This window comes from Solanum dulcamara, chromosome 10 (genome assembly GCF_947179165.1).
Source record: "Solanum dulcamara chromosome 10, daSolDulc1.2, whole genome shotgun sequence".
NCBI lineage: Eukaryota > Viridiplantae > Streptophyta > Magnoliopsida > Solanales > Solanaceae > Solanum > Solanum dulcamara.
In genome coordinates this window covers 30,617,050-30,638,767 of record NC_077246.1, presented here as the reverse complement: position 1 = coordinate 30,638,767, position 21,718 = coordinate 30,617,050, and the positions used below count along the sequence as shown (strand labels likewise).

Sequence of the window (21,718 nt, the reverse complement as noted above, 5' to 3'; positions counted from 1 at the left end):
TAGCAGTGTAGACAAATATATGCAATTAATTATTACGAAAGGAGATCCAGACTTGTTTATTCATAACGTGAGGATTACTGTTCAAGTTATCTCTAAGAGATGAATTTTCAAGTATCTTGAATCTCTAATTGATGGTGACGATCAGAACGATGAGGATGTTACACATTATATTGGAGTGGAGTGGATGAGATAGAGACTCGCATACAGTTTCTTGTATGATAAGAATGTGCCACTAATATTTAAAGGGAAAATTATATAAGGTGGTGGTTAGACCAGCTATGATATATAGGGAAGAGTATTTGGAGGTCAAGAACTTGCATATTGAGAAGATGATCATGGCAAAAATGAAGAAGTTGTGATGGATGTGTGGACATACTACGAGAGATAGAGTTAGAAATAATGATAGTCTAGACATGGTAGGAGTGACCCTTTTTGTGGATAAGATGAAAGAGGTGAGATTGAGATGGTTCAAACATGTGAAGAGAAGATGCTTAGATTCTCCAATAAGGAGGTGTGAGAGATTGAATATGCAGGAACTGAGGAGAGGTAGAGGTAGGTCAAAGAAGTAGTATCGGTGATTAGATAGGACATGAAACACATATAACTTATTGAGGGCATGACCTTGACAGGAGGATAATGAGGTAATGCATGATAGAGTCAAGCGTTGCCTAATTTATTTTATCAGTATTATTATTATCATTATTATTACTCTCATACTAGCTTATTCTTTAATATTTTATTGACTTTTACTTAGAATATTGTATTATTTGTTATTGCTACTATTCTTTTCTCCACTATTTCCAACATGCTGTCTTCACTACTCATTTTCTTTTCCTATTATTTTTATGTGTTTCTTGGGCCAAAAGTTCTTTGAAAATAATCTCTCTACCTTCACAAAATAAGGATAAGGTTGCGTACGCACTACCCTCGTCATACCTCACTCGTGTGTCTACACTAGATATGTTGTTGATTCTTATCAAAAAAATAATACTCGGTGTTAAGCTCTTGATCTTACTAATTATTTGTGGTGAGTCTTGTTTTCCCATGTTCAATAGAATTACTCCGACACTTTATATAGGACTAGATAACTGCTTTTTGTCTTCCAAATTCAACATGAATTACATTTAAAATTCAAGATTCTAATTCTTATTTGACTTGGTTTTACTTAATGCATTTCGCCATTGTGTTTATCCTATTTTCCAAAGATTCTTCCTTGTTGGTAAATATGACAATGTTTTCATATTTTTCTTGCACCTTGTTTCATTGGACTATTTTACAATCCTAATTCATCAAGGAATCTTCTCCGTGCTTAGAATCTTACTTGGCTTGATCAGCAGTCTCCTCCAATTCACTGTGCAGGACCTGATTTTTTCATTTTGCTTTATTGCTTGTGATGCACTATTGATGGCCTCTCTTTATTGTAGACCTGAATAGGAATGAATGCCTTATAGTATGTTGTTATGAACCCTACAAATCCTATATTGAGCTATGTGACGGATATGGTTCTTGCATATGTTTTGCTTCTCGTTTGTTAATCATTAGAGCTTCATATTCTTAGACTTAACATATGGCTCTGTTAGCTCATATTGCTCTTTCTAGGACATGTAACTTGTTGTGATTCTCTGATCACTATGAAGAATATTTAGGATGAAAAACAACTCTATTTCACAAGAATAGAATTACAGAGAATTTACACCAAGAATTTCTTTTTTCCAAAAACGTCACCAAACACTCTCTTTCGGAATTGTATTTTTGTGTGTTGATTTATAAGTGAAACATAAGTCTCTATGTACAGTCTTAAAAATGTGGTTGGTGGATGAATTTTTCATTCAACAATAGAGGCTTCAAGGATGGTGGTTGATAGCTTCAATAATGGTGTGCAACTTCTGGAATTGTGGGCTAAGAGTAAGAGATTTGCAGCTTCTAGAATGGATTGGTGGACTGCTGAACATATCACAACTCTTTAACTCCTTACTCTTAGCTCAATAAAATTTGTCAACTAGTGATATTGTGATTTATGATTAAAGCGGATAATATCACTAGTAAGATAAAATAACATTGATGGAATCACTACTCTACTTCATGGGCAACCTTGGTTGATATTAGAACAAATTTCAGCATTTAATTAAGTCTAGGTGAATCCCAGTGCATCTTTGAGATAATGGGTGCGCAAACCACGTCATTCAAGACAGTGGGTCCCAAATAAAATATATGTGACATTCTAAGAAAATTTCAAATCAGAAAAATACTGGGTTGTATATAGAGAAACAAATCTTAGAGCCTAGTGAGATGTTTTAAATTTGTGCAAGGGCTATAACAGATGAAATCATAGTATGTATAGACCCGGTGACTTCAAATGAGGTCATTTGGGTCTAAGAAATGTTTACTTATATCTCAATATCTCTCTAATGTTTTGTTAATATGAAATTTCCTTAGTATCACATTGTTCCTCAATTTTTCAAAATAAATTTACCACTTAATATACTCTAATGAAGTACATGGAATACGCTTTTTAACTTTCTTCAATAAAATTTAATGTTCTAATTATATTATAAAATCCCAAATTTAACTAGTATTTCTCTTGTGTCATGCTTTATATTTTATTTAACTATATAGTACATGTGAGTTTATAGGTCTTTTGTCATTCAGAGTTATGTTCGTAACTAGTTTAATCGTACTACAAGACCACAAAATGATAATATCGAGTGATACAAAACTTGAATAAGGCATTGACGTAAGTATTGTTAGAAAACTGTATTGAAAGAAAAAAAACGTTGAAACTGTAATATTAATTTCTGGGCAGAAACTGAAAATAAGAACAGTGTCTGAAAAATTATGTAAGAATAAAAATCGAGCCCACTGAATGCACAGTGTATTCTTAAGGAAATTATTCCCCTCAATGTACCTAAGGTTTTGGAATATTTCCTCTCAAGATGGAACGATTTACTCACCAAAATAGCGGTATAGCAAATTATGGTGACTGCGAACCTCTCGAAGGCTGTATATCACACGAGTTTTTAGAAAGTGCAGAAAAGAAGAAGAAGATGCTTTTCAGAAATTTTCATTATGAACAATTCTCAGGATCAACAGAAATATATAGTCTGCTTGCAACTTTTCAGAAAAGGTGCCCGTTGGAAAAATGTCGCAACTTTAAGGTTTCCAACTTTTTTAGAAAAGGTTGCAGCCTTTCAGGAAAAATCCGTTGGAAAAAATGGTAGAAAATGTTTTAAATTAATCCGGGAGAGAAAGAAATGGGTCGGGTCAGGGATCCAAATCCAAATCCAAATCCGAAGCCGAAGGCGAGCTGAGCGAAAGACGACGACGGCGCAAGAGAAGACCTTCTTCTTGATCCTTTAGCAACATGAAAGAGTGCTTCTACTTTTAAGTAGGAGAGTTTTTCTTTCCACCACCTATGTGGGATAAATGTTTATTTCATAAAGCAAGAGGGAACAACTCATTTTCCCCTCCACTTCTTTTCCCTCCATTTTCCATTCAACCTATCAATTAAACCCAATAATACCTCATATGAATGAGAATGGATATAAGATAAAAGAATACATGAATAAGTGTATGATATACAAGAAAAGATTAATTGCATCTGGATAAGTAGGTTTTCCTTTGAACTTTCCATAGTGAACTTATATAGGATATACTCGATCAATGGATAGACGCGATATCTTTGAACCGTCGAACTTTGTTATATAACTAGACAACATAAGTCACACAATTAACCCTCAACAATCTATGGTTCTCACGGTTGTGTTCGTTTTATCCATGAACACCGCATGGTTTCGTGAATGCATAGAGAATGGGCCTTTACCGTTATTCCCCTTGAAACGGCTCATACTTCACACTCACATAGGTGATTTCTAAATGTGTAGTCCTATAGACACGCTATCTAGTCATTTTCTGCCAGACTTAGATAATCATTAAAAAACATTAATACTTTATTAACTCATTAAAAAACCTTAAGGTTTTATCCTTATTTCTTAACATTGTGATCATTATGAGAATGGGTTGAGTTATTTGAAAATGTTGAACCACCATTATTAAGTTTGTTTGATCTCTTTGAACCTAGTTCTTGGGATCTCCATTCTACTAGGTAGAGTTACCGTCATGATAACTTGTCCTTGGCCTTAACCCTATTCCCCTCGATGATCTTTCAACAACCTCTCTAGATAGGCCTTTTGTTAGTGGATCTGATATGTTATCTCTTGACTTTACGTAGTCAATAGTGATAACTCCACTAGAGAGTAGTTGTCTAACAGTATTGTGTCGTCGTCTAATGTAACACAATTTTCTGTTATACATAACGCTCCCTTTCCTACCTATTGCCACTTGGCTATCACAATGTATATATATAGGTGCCAAAGTTTGGGCCAAAATGGAATATGTTCCAAGAAATTTTGGAGCCATTCAGCTTCTTCACCGGTCTTTTCTAAAGCTATAAATTCAGACTTCATTGTAGAGCGGGCTCCTCCACCAATGGTGAAAACATATCCACTCGTGGATTTAACTTCAGATGATCCAGTGATCCAGTTTGCATCACTATATTTCTCAATTACTGTGGGATATTTATTATAATGCAAAGCATAGTTTTGGGTGTGTTTTAAATACCCCAAGACTCATTTCATTTCCATCCAATGAGTTTGATTGGGATTACTAGTGAATTGACTTAGTTTGTTAATAGCATATGCTATATATGGTCGTCTACAATTCATAATATACATCAAACTTTCCAAAACTCATGCATAGTCCAATTGTGAGTCACTTTCACCTTCATTCTTTTGAAGTGCAAAACTTACATCAATTGGAGTTTTTGCAACATTGAAATTTAACTACTTGAACTTATCAAGTATCTTTTTAATATAATGTGACTGTGATAATGCTAGACCTTGTGGAGTTTTATGTATCCTAATTCCTAAGATCAAATCAGCAACCCCTAAATCTTTCATGTCAAATTTGCTAGCAAGAATACACTTCGTAGCTTTCACATCGGCAATATCTCTACTCATTATCAACATGTCATCAACATATAAATAAACAATGACTTCATAATTTTGAGTATTTTTAATGTAAACACATTTGTCACACTCATTAATCTTAAATTCATTTTCCAACATTGTTTGGTCAAATTTCGTATGTCATTGTTTAGGTGTTTGTTTAAGTCCATAAAGTGACTTAACAAGTTTGCACACTTTCCTTTCTTTACCAAAAACTATGAAACCCTCAAGTTGTTCCATGTAAATTTCTTTCTCCAATTCTCCATTTAAGAAAGTCGTCTTGACATCCATTTGATGAATTTCAAGACCATATACGGCTGTCAGTGCCACTAACACCCGAATAGATGTTATCCTTGTTACCGACGAATATGTGTCAAAGTAATCAAGGCCTTCTTTCTATCTATATCCTTTGACCACAAGTCTTGTCTTATATTTGTCAATAGTTCCATCAGCTTTTATTTTTCTTTTAAAAATCTATTTAGATCCTAAAGGTTTATTTCTAGGAGGAAGATCAACCAATTCCCATGTATGGATATTCAAAATTGATTGAATCTCACTATTGACTGTCTCTTTCCAAAATGCTGAATCAGAAGAAGACATTGCTTCTTTAAATGTTTGAGGCTTATTTTCAAGCAAGAATGTCACAAAATCTGGTCCAAAGGAGGTAGATATCCTTTGACGTTTTCTACGCCTTGGATACTCTTCGGCTGGTTTACTTTTCTTTGGTTCTTCTTGCGGTCGTTTAGATCTTTTACTTGACGACTCACATTCTATTTTATACAAAAAAAATGTTTTCAAAGAATTCAGCATTATCTGATTGAATTATTTTATTAACATGAATGTCGAGATTGTCTACTTTGTGAATCAAAAACCGACAAGCTTTGCTATTTGTAGCATAGCCAATAAAAACACAATCCACGATTTTTGGTTCGATTTTTACCCTTTTGGGCAAAGGAACTTGAACTTTTTCTAAACACCCCCACACTTTCAAGTTGGGTTTTCTTCCTTTTCATAGTTCATATGGAATATATTGTGTTTTGTTGTGGGGCAACCTATTGAGTATTCGATTAGCTGTAAGGATAGCTTCTCCCCATAAGTTCTGTGGTAAATCGAAACTTATTAATAAAGAATTCATTATTTTTTTTAATTATTGATTTTTCCTTTCTGCAATTATATTTGATTGTGGTGTGTAAGGGGCAGTAGTTTGATGAATAATTATATATTCTAAACATATCTCTGCAAAAGGAGATTTGTATTCTCCACCCCTATCACTTCTAATCATTTTTATCTTTTTGTTCAATTGATTTTTCACTTTGTTCTTATATTGCTTAAATGCATCAATTGCTTCATCCTTACTATTAAATAAATACACATAGCAATATTGAGTGCAATCATCAATAAAAGTTCTAAAATACTTTTTCCCACCACGAGTTGGTGTTGACTTCATATAACAAGTGTCTGTGTGGATCACTTCTAAGGGACCAGAGTTTCTTTCAATAGATTTATAAGGATGCTTAACATACTTAGATTCAACACATACTTGACATTTTGATTTAATGCAATCAAAGATAGGCAATACATTTAATTTAATCAGTTTTTGCAAGATTTTATGATTGACATGTCCTAAACGTGAATTCCATAAATTATTTGACTCAAGTAAGTAAGAAGAAGCTTGAACTTTAATATCATCAACAACCATTATATTTAGTTTGAAAAGACCCTCAGTGAGGTAGCCTTTTCCTAAATACATTTCATTCTTACAGACAACTACTTTGTCTGAAACTAGAACACACTTGAATTCATTCTTGATAAGAAGACCGGCAGAAACCAAGTTCTTTTGTATTTTTGGAACATGATAAACTTTGTTCAGTGTCACCACCTTGCCAAATGTCATTTTCAGAAATACTCTACCATATCCTTAAACGTTAGTCGTTGCAAAATTTCTCATATAGATAGTCGCATCAGGTGCTGCAGGGGAATAAGTAGCGAAGGCTTCTCGAACTACACAAATATGCGACATAGCTCCTGAATCAAGCCACCATTCTTTGATATTTCCTAACAGGTTGCATTCCAATAGCATTGCACATATATCATCCATTCCTTCTTTAGTCTCCACCATATTGGCTTGTCCCTTTTCCTTGTCCTTTTTTTGGAGACGATGATCTAGGGCTTTGTGGCCAGCTTTGCCACAATTATAACAATTGCCCTTGAATTTTTTCTTGTTATGCTCCTTATTATTTCCAAAAGGTTTCTTCCTTTTCTTATTCTTTGGAGCAACATCTTCAACGATGTTCGCTCCCATAATTATTGAATTTCCACGCGACTTCTTTTGGGCTGTTTTTTATCTTTCTCAATCTTGAGACAAATCACAAGATCTTTTAACTTCATTTTCTTGCGCTTGTGCTTTAGATAATTTTTGAAATCTCTCCACGAAGGAGAATATTTTTCTATCATTGCAGCCACTTAAAATGCTTCATTAACTACCATACATTCAACAACAAGGTCATGAAAAATAAGTTCTAGTTTTTGAACTTGGGTTCCAATGGTTTGCTATCTATCATTTTATATTCTAGAAACTTAGCAACCACAAATTTTTTCAAGCATGCATCTTCAGTCTTATACTTCTTCTCAAGTGCATCCCACAATTCTTTAGAAGTTTTTACAGCACTGTAGACATTGTATAAATCATTATCTAAAGCACTTAGGATGTAGCCCTTGCATAGAAAATCCGCATGTGTCCATGCCTCAGAAATCATAAATTTTTCATTGGCTGGCATATCAGCAGCAGGCACAGGAGGGTCTTCATTGGTGAACTTCTGCATACCAAGAGTGGTAAGCCAAAAAAGCACCCTTTTATGCCATCCTTTGAAGTTTTCTCCACAAAATTTTCCTGGTTTTTTTGCCGGTGGCACAAAAGTGCGGCTTGTTGTAGCAACAGGCGCAAAAGTAGTAGCAGTTTCACTTGCCATTTCTTTTCACTGTCAAAATAGACAAACTGTTTTAATACTTCAGAATGTCAAACTTTTTACAATAGCAACAATGAAGTTTTTATATTCTTCAAATTATTGTACAAGTATGAACTTTAATATTCTAACAAAGTTTTTATACTCTTCAAGTCAGAATACCAAATTTCATACGGAGTAGAAACCAAAACACATTTTAGTCTCCAAAACAGAATACAATTTAATCAGAAAAATAGATATGACAGTAATTTCCTTAAGATTGTTAGAAAACTTTATTGAAAGAAAAAAAATGTTGAAACTGTAACAATAATTTCTGGGTAGAAACTGAAAATAAGAACAATATCTGAAAAATTATGTAAGAACAAAAACCAAGCTCACTGAATGCACAGTGTGTCCTTAAGGAATTTATTCCCCTCAATATACCTAAGGTTTTGGAATCTTTCCTCTCAGGATAGAATGCTTTACTCACCAAAATAGAGGTGCAATAAATTATGGTGACTGCGAACCACTCGAAGGTTGTATATCACACGAGTTTTTAGAAAGTGCAGAAAAGAAGAAGAAGAAGATTTTTTTCAGAAATTTTCATTAGAAACAATTCTGAGGATCAACAGAAATATATAGCCTACTTGCAACTTTTCAGAAAAGGTGCATGTTGGGAAAATGTCGCAACTTTAAGGGTAATCCGGGAAAGAAAAAAATGGGTTGGGTCACGGGTCAGAATTTTTTCAATTACTTAATTAATTAAATAATAATAATTAATTAAAAAATTAAAGGAAATTTGGTCCAAAAAGATTATCAATCAATCAGATCGAAGTCAAAGTCAAAGCCGAAGCCGAAGCTGAGCAAGCGATGACAACGGCGCAAGGGGAGACCCAATTCTTGACCCTTTAGCAACATGAAGGAGGCTTCTACTTTTAAGTAGGAGATTTTTTCTCTCTACCAGGAGATTTTTTCTTTCTACCACCTATGTGAGACAAATGCTTATTTCATAAAGCAAGAGGGAACAACTCATTTTTTCCTCCACTTCTTTTTCCTCCATTTTCCATTCAACCTATAAGTTAAACCCAACAAGTATGCGCCTCTTTTTGATGGTAAATGTCTAAACTCCTCTTCCAAATCACCTTTGATAGACATTCAAAAGGATCTGCATTTGATATTTCCTATACTACTTTTGGGTGTTTGGTCGACCACGGATAAACCCACCATTTCAATTGTAAAAAATAGAGTAGCAAAGATGTTCCCAATTAACATTCTAATACATATAGTTCTCGGTGATTGTTAGGAAGTGTTTTACCCCACCATGTGAGATTTTTCGCCGCAAATTCAAATTTAGTCAGGATCCAATGCGGATACATAATATTAAGGAAATAAAAAACCATTTAAAAGGAGCACAAAAACCATAAGAAGACCCGAGATGTAATTTTAATCAATTTCTTAATACAACGAAAGTCATAAATACAAAAGATGTTTAAAATAAATCATAAGCCACAAATACATTGTAAAGAAGCATCTAAACATACCGTCCGTATAGGAGATCAAAGGTAATATGATTAAAAATGGTCAAACAAGAAATATGACATCTACCATCACTAATTGATTGATGTTAGCTCACCTAAGCAAAACAAGAATGCCGCCTCGAACAAAGATGAGATATGTCCCGCAGCACCACTAGTACTAGGACCTGTATAAGTAGCAAGTGAATTAGGTAAGCATAATGCTCAATATGAAGTGACTTATTCAGGATTTTTTCCACTAAGGGGGTGTAGTAAAATAAAAATATAGTGCCTAGGATTTAAATTTTTAGAACCTCACAGTGAATGTTGAATCCCTAAACAACTAAACCAACCTATAGTATTGTGTTTAGGAAATTCAAAATCGATATATATATATATATATATATATATATATATATATATATATATATATATATATATATATATACTGAAAATAAAAATTACCTTATATATATGTTAAGGTTTTAGGTCTAACTCACACTCCAAAATCTAGCTCAAGGGAGGAGGGATAGGATTGCCCAAGCTTTATAAGGAGTCCACCCATCTCATTAACCACCAATGTGAGACTTTTGTCATTTTCAACACACTGCTCTAATACCATGTTAAATTAGGTTTTAGGCCTAATTCATACCCCAAAAACTATCTCAAAGGGATGAGGATTGCCTAAGCCTTATAAGAAATCCATCAATCTTATTAACCACTAATATGATACTTTTGTCATCTTTAACAATATATACAATATAAGTTTTTGTTGAGGGGGTTGCGATGAACAGGCTTGCCCCCTCCTATATCCTCCTAATTCCCACAAATCCAATTCTCAGGATGGCTTTCTAAACAAGCACTAAGAGAATTCAACTTTTATAAATATAGATTATACCTAAAAAATCCATGGGCTAACACACACGAAAAACTGGCAAAATCGTATAATTCCTACTGCGTTGCCAATAAAATGCTCCTAAGCCCCTCTATAGAACCACCGGGGCTACTGGAATCGTTCCCCAGGTCGTTACAGACGCTACTATGAAAGAAATCAAGAAAATTCGACCCGGACCCCCGATACCTCAAAATGCTGTGGGCTAACACACACGAAAAACTGGCAAAATTGCCTAATTCCCATTGCGTCGTCAATAAAATGCTCCTAAACCCCTCTATTGCACCGCCGGGGCTACTGGAGTCATTCCCCAGGTCCTTACGGATGCTACTATGGACGAAATCAAGAAATATCGACCCAAACCCCCAGCACCTAAAAATTCATTGGTTAACACACACGAAAAACTAGCAAAATCGCCTAATTCCTATTGCGTCACCAATAAAATGCTCCTGAACCCCTCTAAAGCACCGCCGGGGCTACTGGAGTCGTCCCTTAGGTCTTTACGGATGCTACAATGGAAGAATCTAAGAAAATTTGACCCGAACCCCCGGCATCTAAAAAATCTGAGGGTTAACACACACGAAAAACAGGCAAAATCGCCTAATTCCTATTGCGTCGCCAATAAAATGCTCCTAAACCCCTCTATAGCGCCACTGGGGCTACTGGAGTCGTTCCCCAGGTCGTTACGGATGCTACTATGGAAAAATCCAAGAAAATTCGACCCGGACCTCCGGCACCTAAAAAATCCATGGGCTAACACACATGAAAAATTGGCAAAATCGTATAATTCCTACTACGTTGCCAATAAAATGCTCCTAAGCCCCTCTATAGAACCGTCGGGGCTACTGGAATAGTTCCGCAGGTCGTTACAGATGCTACTATGAAAGAAATCAAGAAAATTCGACTCGGACCCCCGATACCTCAAAATTCTGTAGGCTAACACACACGAAAACTGGCAAAATTGCCTAATTCCTATTGCGTCGTCAATAAAATGCTCCTAAACCCCTCTATTGCACTGCTGGGAATACTGGAGTCATTCTCCAGGTCGTTACGGACACTACTATGGACGAAATCAAGAAATATCGACCCAGACCCCCAGCACCTAAAAATTCGTGGGTTAACACACACGAAAAACTAGAAAATCGCCTAATTCCTATTGCGTCGCCAATAAAATGCTCCTAAACCCCTCTAAAGCGCCGCCGGGGCTACTGGAGTCGTTCCTTAGGTCATTACGGATGCTTCAATGGAAGAATCCAAGAAAATTTGACCCGAACCCCCGGCACCTAAAAAATCCGAGGGTTAACACACACGAAAAACTGGCAAAATCGCCTAATTCCTATTGCGTCGCCAATAAAATGCTCCTAAACCCCTCTATAGCACCGCCGGGGCTACTGGAGTCGTTCCCCAGGTCGTTACGGACGCTACTATGGAAATATCCGAGAAAACTTGACCCGGACCTCCGGCACCTAAAAATCCATGGGCTAACACACACGAAAAACTGGCAAAATCGTATAATTCCTACTGCGTTGTCAATAAAATGCTCTTAAGCCCCTCTAAAGCGCCGTCGCGGATACTATAGTCGTTCCCCAGGTCGTTACAGATACTACTAAGTAAAAATCCAAGAAAATTTGACTCGGACCCCCTTCACCTAAAAAATCTGTGGGCTAACACACAAGAAATACTGGCAAAATCGCCTAATTCCTATTGCGTCGCCAATAAAATACTCTTAAACCCCTCTATAGCACCGCCGGGGCTACTGGAGTCGTTCCCCAGGTCGTTACGGACACTACTATTGTGTATACTTGAACAATTCTCTTAATCTTCACATCATTGATTAAGTAAGTATTTTGAAACTAACCCTCGTCAATACCTTGTAATGGGGAAAGGGGAAGGGTTGATAATTCCTATTGGGTAATGTTGTTTTATGCACTTATGCAACACTTACTACATTTTTTATGTAAACATTGATCTATTTACCAGTGAAGCTAGAGAGTTGGCTTAGGAGCCAACTTTGGAGATATTTAGGATGAGCTACTTGAATTAACTCACAACACTAGACTCTTCTTTCCTTATCTTTTATTCCTATTCTATCTTTTGGATAGATTATGTATTGAGAATGTTGAATGACTTGGTATACATATATAGTAGCTTTAGATATTGGGGTATTGTTTGCGTTTTCATGCTATCGATTTCAAACTTATAATTTTACGAAAATTTGTTGTTTTTTTACTGTACTTTGTCTTTCAAATTAAGACATGTTTTTTGTTAGCCTAACAATTGGGTTGGTTGCTAGTATAGCCTAGGTAAATAGGATCTGTCAAACACTTCTAGGTTCTAGCTTGTTTTAGGTTATTTTAGTTTTAAAGTATTTGGCTCAAAGAAATTTTCTGAATTTTCCAAATACCAAAAGAAGTCAAAAAGTATTTGTAAACTGATATGACTTGTTTTTAACTCAATCTAAACACTTTTTTAGAGATATCTCGATAAACTAGTGATCCCCTGCTCGTACTTTACTTGTTATCAATAATAACATAAAACAAAAAGGGAAATTCAAATGTATATGTTATGGGTTCACATGGTTACTAGTCATATATATATGAAGTGAAAAAGATATTCAATCACTATTTAAGGCTCAAATCTATATGTTATGTATTTACTAGAGCATTATCATCACCTTCCACTCTATTCCTCTTCAACTCTTTCATAGTTGATCTCCACTTAAAGAAGGTACCAAACAATGGCTTCATCTCCTCTAATGTTCTACCTTGTGTTTCTGGTTAGCTACGGCTTGGGCCAACAAGGTGATGATGTTTCAGAACTCCTCATGTGTAACTCCTTCCTCATGATATAGAGCCTCGTGAAATTGGAGGATCTTGTTCCTCATCTTCAACCCTTTCTCTAAGTGGAGGTTTCCTTCTTTGATGCATTATCTAGAGGAAATAAAATAATCCATTAGTTAGAGGAAGTCTTAGAACAACTATAGGGCATGGCATAGATCATCAAAGAAGGGGAAACTTTTCCTAACGTCTCATAGCCTCCTATTCATAGTTGTGGAGCGCTTCAGAACTATGAATAAGACCCTTTTACGTGGTATGTTGGACTTCGAGGAGCATTCAAAATTTCAAGCTATGATACCAAGTTTTTCACGACTCAAGTCTGGGGCCTAGATCGACAAGAAGAATGAAGAATCGGAAGGTACCTCAAAAAAGGCTCTTAGCATTCATTTAGCCTTCATAAGTAATGGCGATGATTATTAAGTGGAAATTAAAGGGGAAAATGGGACTAAGGAAGAATATCATAGAATAAGAGTCATTATCAACCTTAGCTCATCATACATTTATGTCCAAACATAGCTCTACTAATAGACTTGGCGGAGGATAAGACATGTCCCTATATCACCCTCAAAATAAGTATAACAAATGCCATAATAGAAGTTTTAATGTTTTGCATAATGTAAGCTAGAATAAAAAGGGATGTTTTTTCCAAAAACATGGGAACTTACCACAAGAACCTTCAAGCTAATTCAAGCTATCCACGTGGAGGAGAATGAGGAGGAACACCCGTCCCTACATGGTCATAACATGTAGGCAAAAAATATGCATTAGTACTTTGAATGTACTAAGTACGTAGGCATGCATTAACATTGAAGAAAGATTAGAACATTATATATTATGATATTATACAATGCATGCATGAGCAATCAATAAATATCATTTAAAGTATACATATGTGGGAAGAGACCATAACTGGCATCTTAAGACCGTGCGAACTATTACATGGAATCCAACATAAACCCCTATGTTGGCACGGGGAGACTATTTGCTTTGTAAAACTCCATCAAACTTCATTCAATTTTTTAACTTTAACTTTAGATGGACATACGTAGATCCACTTGCCTACATGTGCCCCTATGGTGACACATAGTTAATGCAACATGAGACTTGACTTAAGGACCTGATAATGCCCAATTTTACCTATCGAAAGAGATACATATGATCATTAGCATTATATTTTACCCAACTAAGACTATTACCTATCACTTATTTATTTATAGTAGTTATTTCCTGAAAATAAAGTACATAAAGTAAAATAAAGGGTTTTGTTTTTTAATTTAGTAACACAATGATGTTTTAGCAAAATAACTAATAATTAAGTTGTGAATAATATGAGAGTTTAGATAGGATTGTGTTCCCTTTGACATGTAACTTAATAGATAATTTGTATTCATGATGTCATTCAATGGATTGCATGCAAAATCTATCGAGTTGTGTAACATCTAATTCACCTCCCGATCCTTCTTAGAGGTATCTAATTTATCTCCTCCCGTTATTAGAATATATACTTTCCTAACCCTTGCTCTAGATCTCAGAGTACTATCTCCTCCTTGTCTCAAGTAAATTAGACAAAGTATAGCCATTCTCTCAAAGCCAAACTCTTCAAATTACTGTTATGATAGTCTTTTCCTAATCACTACCTCCCTCCCGAAAAAGCAATGAATAAGGGAAAGTTCTTAATGCGTGAACTCACTAAGAAAGACTTTTGAATAAAGAAATCACAACATATACAAAAGAAAATCACGAATATCAATCCTATGTTTGCCTATTTTAGTTAATTTGTCATGGTTCCCACAACACTAGTTGTGGGATTAGCTACTCATAATTGTAAGTAAAAGGACAAGAATTTGTGTAGAATTCAAGAATCAATATCTACACGAATGAAGAAGTAAACCTTGAATCACACACACAAACCACAAATTAAGAGTGAAAACCAAAATTGTATTCAAGAATCAATCTCAAAAAAGTAGTAGAATATATCCTCAATATGTTCATAATAATAGTCTAAAATATAATAACTATGTAACCCCCAAAATATATTAAATTTGGGTAATTATAGAATTATGAAACCTAATCCTAAACCAACTAGAAAATCTAGGTCGGTGCATGTCACAATGACACTTCACGAGCTGTGGAGCTATTCACGCTCTGTGGTATGTAGTCGTGGTCATCTCCTTTGAAAATATACTACATGGATAACATCTTCACGGGGATATTTCATGATACATTCAGGACACCACGGTCTACTCCATCTTCAGGGATTCAGGACTTTAAGAGGATGAATCTACCTGAATAAGACCTAATGGAGTCATTAAGTAAGTTTATCAGATTATGGCTATTATGTGTGTAATTCTAAATGAAAAGGTCGAGCTAGTGGCCTATCATCTCAAGGGCATGGCAAGGGTTTGGTATGAGCAATGGGTGGTTGAGAGGGGTGATGATATATAACCCATAGAATGGCAAGACTTCAAGGGTACCTTCCTAGATCACTTCTTTTCTTTGGAGCTAAAGGAGGCAAGGTCCAACAGTTCATCAATCATGGCCAAGGGAAATGAGTGTGAGGGAGTATGCCCTAAAATTCACCAAATTGTCTAAGTATACTCCTTTTATGGTCTCTTATCCAAGGCAAGGATGAGCAAACTCATCTCCGGCATTTCTAGTTTAGTGTCCAAGGAATGCAAGACGGCCATATTGGTCAAAGAGATAGACATCTCCCGACTTATGATGTATGAAGAATAAATTGAGCATGAAAATGTCATTACCCAACCCCGTAGGCTGCAACTGGGGTCCGACCTGGACCCTCCATATATATATATATCTATCAACTGTGGTCACATCAAATTATAAACATGGAATGCATATAAATCAAGTGTAGTCAAATCGGACTACAAACAACACAACGTCATGCATTAGAGCCTTATTGGGCGATAAAATTTTTGTATATCTATAGCTTCTTTCATTTGCATCATAGCATGAAAAAGCACGCAAGCCGACAAGGCTGCCATAACATAATAACATATATTATACATCATGTAGACCTTGCTGAACCAAACTGACACATACAACCCATATATACATGTCTTTAGATCTGTAAAAATATTAATGACAACATGTGGTGGGACAGGATCCCCACAGTACCCCTGAATAACAAAACAATACTATACATCAACAGCCAATGCCAAAAACTAGGCTCTGATATAATGGAGCCTCTTCTAGTTGAGTTGAGAGGAATCCTAAGCTGACGAACTCCTAAAACCTGTACCCGCAGGTATGAAATGCATCCCCTCCAAGAAAAGGGGATCAGTACGACATATGTATTGAGTATGTAAAACATAAACCAATACGACTGGAGGCATATCTGAAATAGAGAAGCAAGGGATAAAATATCATATAAGGAATCTGTACCTGTACTATGTGATTTATAAAAATATGCATGCTCAAATTTTTAATATAGCCAGCCCCATCAGAGATCCGGTGAATCATATCTATAGAACCATCACCTCCTTATTACATAACATCATCACATCATCACATATATACATACGTACCCGTCCCTCTAGTGAGGGCACGATGGACAATGCAGTGGAATTGTGAATGAATCTGATAACCAGCTCGAGACTCGGAGAAGAAGTATTACAGTATACACGAGTAGAGTAGTGAGAAACAAAACACAGTTTAAATCATTATCTGAGACTCAATGAAGTCCTTAAGTGAACCATCACTTGGAGATCAGGGTAGGAAGTATCTGACGTATACCCTCTAACTGTCACTAAGGACTAAGTAAAAAGGAGTTTTGAAAATCTTAGACACATACTAGAGTGAAATATCTTATAGAAGTCTGAGCCTTAATTATCTCAGAGTCTTTAGGAAAAAGAAGGGCTCTGTCTAATCAATCACTATGCAATCATAGAGAAGACTCGAGGAATAGGGGCTTAACTATTTTAAGAGTCTTAACATTCATAAGTGAATACGAATTATGAATCATGAATCATGATCAGAGCTCATGAATAAAGTTACCCCAAGCTTCATAAACATATCATTGGTCACTTAAATCTAAGACATGCCCAAAAGAAAGGAAGGATAGGCTTTACATACTTATGTTAAAAACATGCCAAGAGAAAGCTTCACATACCTGTTTCAGGTTACTTCTTATCCCGTTCGTCTCGTCGTTCTTTGAACCTAAGTAACATAAAAGAAACACGAGTATTAAAAACCCTTGTCTTTCCAGCACCTTAGGCTACACATGAGTATTCATATAACTCAACCCCTCGTTCGCCTTCTCGAATAGTTCCTTAATTAGTTAAGGCATTAACGAAAATCGGGCAGCACCTCCCCTATAATGTGCCCTATTTGAATTCCCAATTTCACTCCTAATACCTAAAGACAACCAACAACAACAACCTGCAGTATATGTTTAATCAATTCACATCAACAATATACAACATAAACTCCGAACGACTCGCTCAAAACTATGATACCAAAATAAGATTTCTAGTTTTCATTTTGCAAAACCTTTAACTGTATGAAGCGGGGGGTCATGTGGATAAACCAGAAGCTCCCCCACCTCCTTTAGAAAACTTTTAGTCCCTGCAAAACACCACCACACGACCAGCAGCATCCCCCACACGCACAATGCCTCATTTCGACTACAATTTAACTATAATGATTCCAATTTAGTTTATTTCAAACGTCGAGAATTTCTACCACTTTGTTAAACTTTCATCAGTATAAAAGGTATATAATACACTTCATAACGACCCCATAAATTCCAAATTTAAAGGAGAAGCCTTACCTTACCCGAAATTGGCCAAATTTGCGCCTCAGAAACCTTTTTAACGTCCTGAAAGTAGCAGACTATTTATAGCTCGTCCTTGCTTCCCCAAAATGGATTTTTACTTTTTGAAACATCTCTATATCATCGTAGGATACCCTAAATAATTAATTCACGTAACAAAATTGGGACTTACCTATTTTTTCCTCCAAGCCATTGCTAGTTTCTCTCTAGACTTAGGGTTTGTTTTCTTTGTTTTTCTATAGATTTAAGTGTAGGAACTGAAGTATATATTACATATATATACATATATGTGGTCCCAAGATGTTACATGTGTCATCTTCTAAGGGGGACACATGTCCATGCAAGTAAGGTGGGGCTTCCACGTAGCAGTGGGGCCCACCTCCCCCAAGCAGGTGGGTCACCTACTTGACCCCAAGCAGGTGGGTCACCTGCTTGCTTGAGGTGATACCATGTGTCACACCTTCATTGGATGCCACGTGTCATCTTCTCCTCTTCCTCGTGGATTCGTAATCTTGTCTTATTTTAAGAGCCTATGTAATTCGTGCTACGTAAGCTTGGTATGTACTCAATTAGCTTTGGTATGTAGGACTTCTAAGTTAGTAGCTTATGTGGGTAAATTGAGTCCTAGGACTCATCACCTGGCCTCCAATTACTTCTGGATTTTTATGAATCTATTTCCAACCTTCTCTACTATGGGGTATTACATTCTCCCCTCCTTAGAGTTGTTTGATAGTGTTGTAGCATATCCGTCTCACATGATAATGTCTAAGGAACTTAAAATACATTCTGAGTTTAAAAGTGTGGGGTATAACATCCTTCCCCCCTTTAGAACATTCATTCCCGAATGTTAACTTGCTTCGTAGTATGGTAAGTTCCCATGTTTTTGGAAAAAACATCCCTTTTTATTCTAGCTTACATTATGCAAAACATTAAAACTTCTATTATGGCATTTTTTATACTTATTTTGAGGGTGATATAGGGACATGTCTTATCCTCCGCCAAGTCTATTAGTAGAGCTATGTTTGGACATAAATGTATGATGAGCTAAGGTTGATAATGACTCTTATTCTATGATATTCTTCCTTAGTCCCATTTTCCCCTTTAATTTCCACTTAATAATCATCGCCATTACTTATGAAGGCTAAATGAATGCTAAGAGCCTTGTTTGAGGTACCTTCCGGTTCTTCATTCGTCTTGTCGATCTAGGCCCTAGGCTTGATTCGTGAAAAACTTGGTATCATAGCTTGAAATTTTGAATGCTCCTCGAAGTCCAACATACCACGTAAAAGGGTCTTATTCATATTTCTGAAGCGCTCTACAACTATGAATCGGAGGCTATGAGACGTTAGGAAAAGTTTCCCCTTCTTTGATGATCTATGTCATGCCCTATAGTTGTTCTAAGACTTTCTCTAACTAATGGATTATTTTATTTCCTGTAGATAATGCATCAAAGAAGGGTACCTCCACCTAGAGAAAGGTTTGAAGATGAGGAACAAGATCCTCCGGTTTCACGAGGCTCTATATCATGAGGAATGAGTTACACATGAGGAGTTCTGAAACATCATCACCTTGTTGGCCCAAGCCGTAGACAACCAAACTAATCAAGGAATTGCTCCTCCTCCTCCTCTTTAAATGTTAACTTGCTTCGTAGTGTTTCACAAGGATCTCAGGGGTTTTATATAACCATCGTATCTCAATCCATTTAGGGGTTTAAACTAACTTTGTACATAGGGAATAAGTCCGGATATCTTCTTTCTATCTCCTTTTTGACTTCTTAAGGCACCTTCTTTCTATTTTTTGTTTTGCTATAAGACCCTAATGGGAGTCATGTCCTAGTTCGCAACCTTCTAATTTACCGTTCTAAGATGCTTGTAGGTTGTTCCTCGCAGGATTCTATTTCGTGGACATCACCTATGGGACACACTCTGGGTGGATCACTAGTACATTATAAAGTACCCGTATATATGTACCAAGTATATAATTTCGTAATCAGGCGGTAGGTCTAACTAACGGGCACCTTTGTCCATCTTATCAACAACTCGATAAGATCCAATGTATTTTGGGTTAAGTTTCCTTTTTTGGCTAAATCTTTTTACTCCCTTCCTAGGTGATGTTGTTACGAATACCTAATCATTAGTTTGAACTTTACACATCAATGTCAATTATCTGCATATCACTTCTATCGACTCTAGGCTACTAGTCAATAGCTTGCTTAATCATGTTTGGGTCACCTGGCTTAATCTTTCCAACCTCGATTCAACTAATAGGGGACTTACATGTCCTACCCCACCAGTCTTGTACGGGGTCATTGGGATACCGAAGTGGTAGTCATTATGGTAGGCAACTCGATAGGTGATGGATAATCATCCCAGCTACCTTTGAAGTTAACACCCCAGCTCACGACATATCCTCTAGCGTCTAATAGTGCACTCATTCTGTCCAGCAGCTTGAGAGAAAACTGGGGTACTAAGACCTACCTGTGTTCTCGATCTCTTCTTGGACTGATCTCCAGATGTTAATCATAATTGAAGTCCCTCTATCTGAGATATTAGCTGTAGAAACCTCACGGAACCTTACTACCTCCTTGTCCTATAACGTCACCTAGTTCCAGCTGTATAAGTTATCTTGATTGAAAACAAATAGGTTGATTTATTATCCTACTCACAATAACCCGTATATCACCCTACTCTTGAAGAGTATAGAATAGTTGCGTAATGACATTGATCATTTGGGAATCCTTAGCCTCGTATAGTCCCTCTCGACTCTTTTTAGAACTTTAACTGGCACTCTATCTTTTGGGTTTTTGTTTTCAATCCTTAGAGTTGGCTGCCAAGTGGAGTTGAAATTCTCTCACCCAATGGCCCATATATCCATTCTGTGGTTTGCCTATCATTAACCGGTACTATGTTGAAGAACTATGGCATTCAAGTGCTCCATCAGTTAGTAATTAGCTAAACTTGCTGGTTTCCCTTAAGCCCTTTTTACAATTTCCTCAACGTAACTTATAGTACCCTAGGTACATAATCCCATGTCATTTCTTCGTTGCTAGTTCAGATCCTTCCATCTCGCGCGATAATACCAGCACTAATGCACTAAATTCCATCAAAATTTCAAAGTTAAGTGTGTTTGGGCGAGAGTAATACTGGGATGGGTGACCTCCCTGGGAAGTCTTCGTGTCGTATTTCATTGTAATCCTTGCAATAATGTGCGAGGCACTCAACTTAGCCCAAGATTTACCTTAGCGTGGTCTCGCTAGTCCTCATATTTTGCCTTGCCCTTTCCTTTGTTATCTTGCAACTGGTATAGGGGTAAATCTTTAGTTCCACTATGACAACGTCCCTAGTCCCCTACTGTATTCACCCCTTTTGTACGAACCAATTCATTAGGGTTAGCTACTGAGTAGCGCTAAAGTTCATTCATATAGTGACCTTTATAGCCGCTTTGAGTTCTGTCTGTCATTAGACGGCATAATTCCGACGAAGTTTGGTATATGAGCTTGCCATCCTATAGTAATCAGCTAGTTCTTCCCGTCTTACTTAACCCATTTTACACTTTTATTACTCCGGCTAGTAACACTTTAGATTTGTTATCTCGTGTCTTCCTTACCTTTATGAGAATGTGAGAAGGTGCTCAAACTAACATGAGAAATATCCTAGCATCGTTTTGCTAGGTCTCATATGTTACCCTGCTATTTCCTCCCTTATTCTACCATCGGTGTCGGGGTAGATCTTTGGTCCA

General features: G+C 36.4%; 1 pseudogene; it reads left to right on the top strand.

Annotated features, from left to right (window-relative positions):
- The first annotated feature begins 21,045 nt into the window (after window positions 1-21,045).
- LOC129871798 (5S ribosomal RNA) lies at window positions 21,046-21,165 on the top strand (annotated as a pseudogene).
- Window positions 21,166-21,718: the final 553 nt, after the last annotated feature.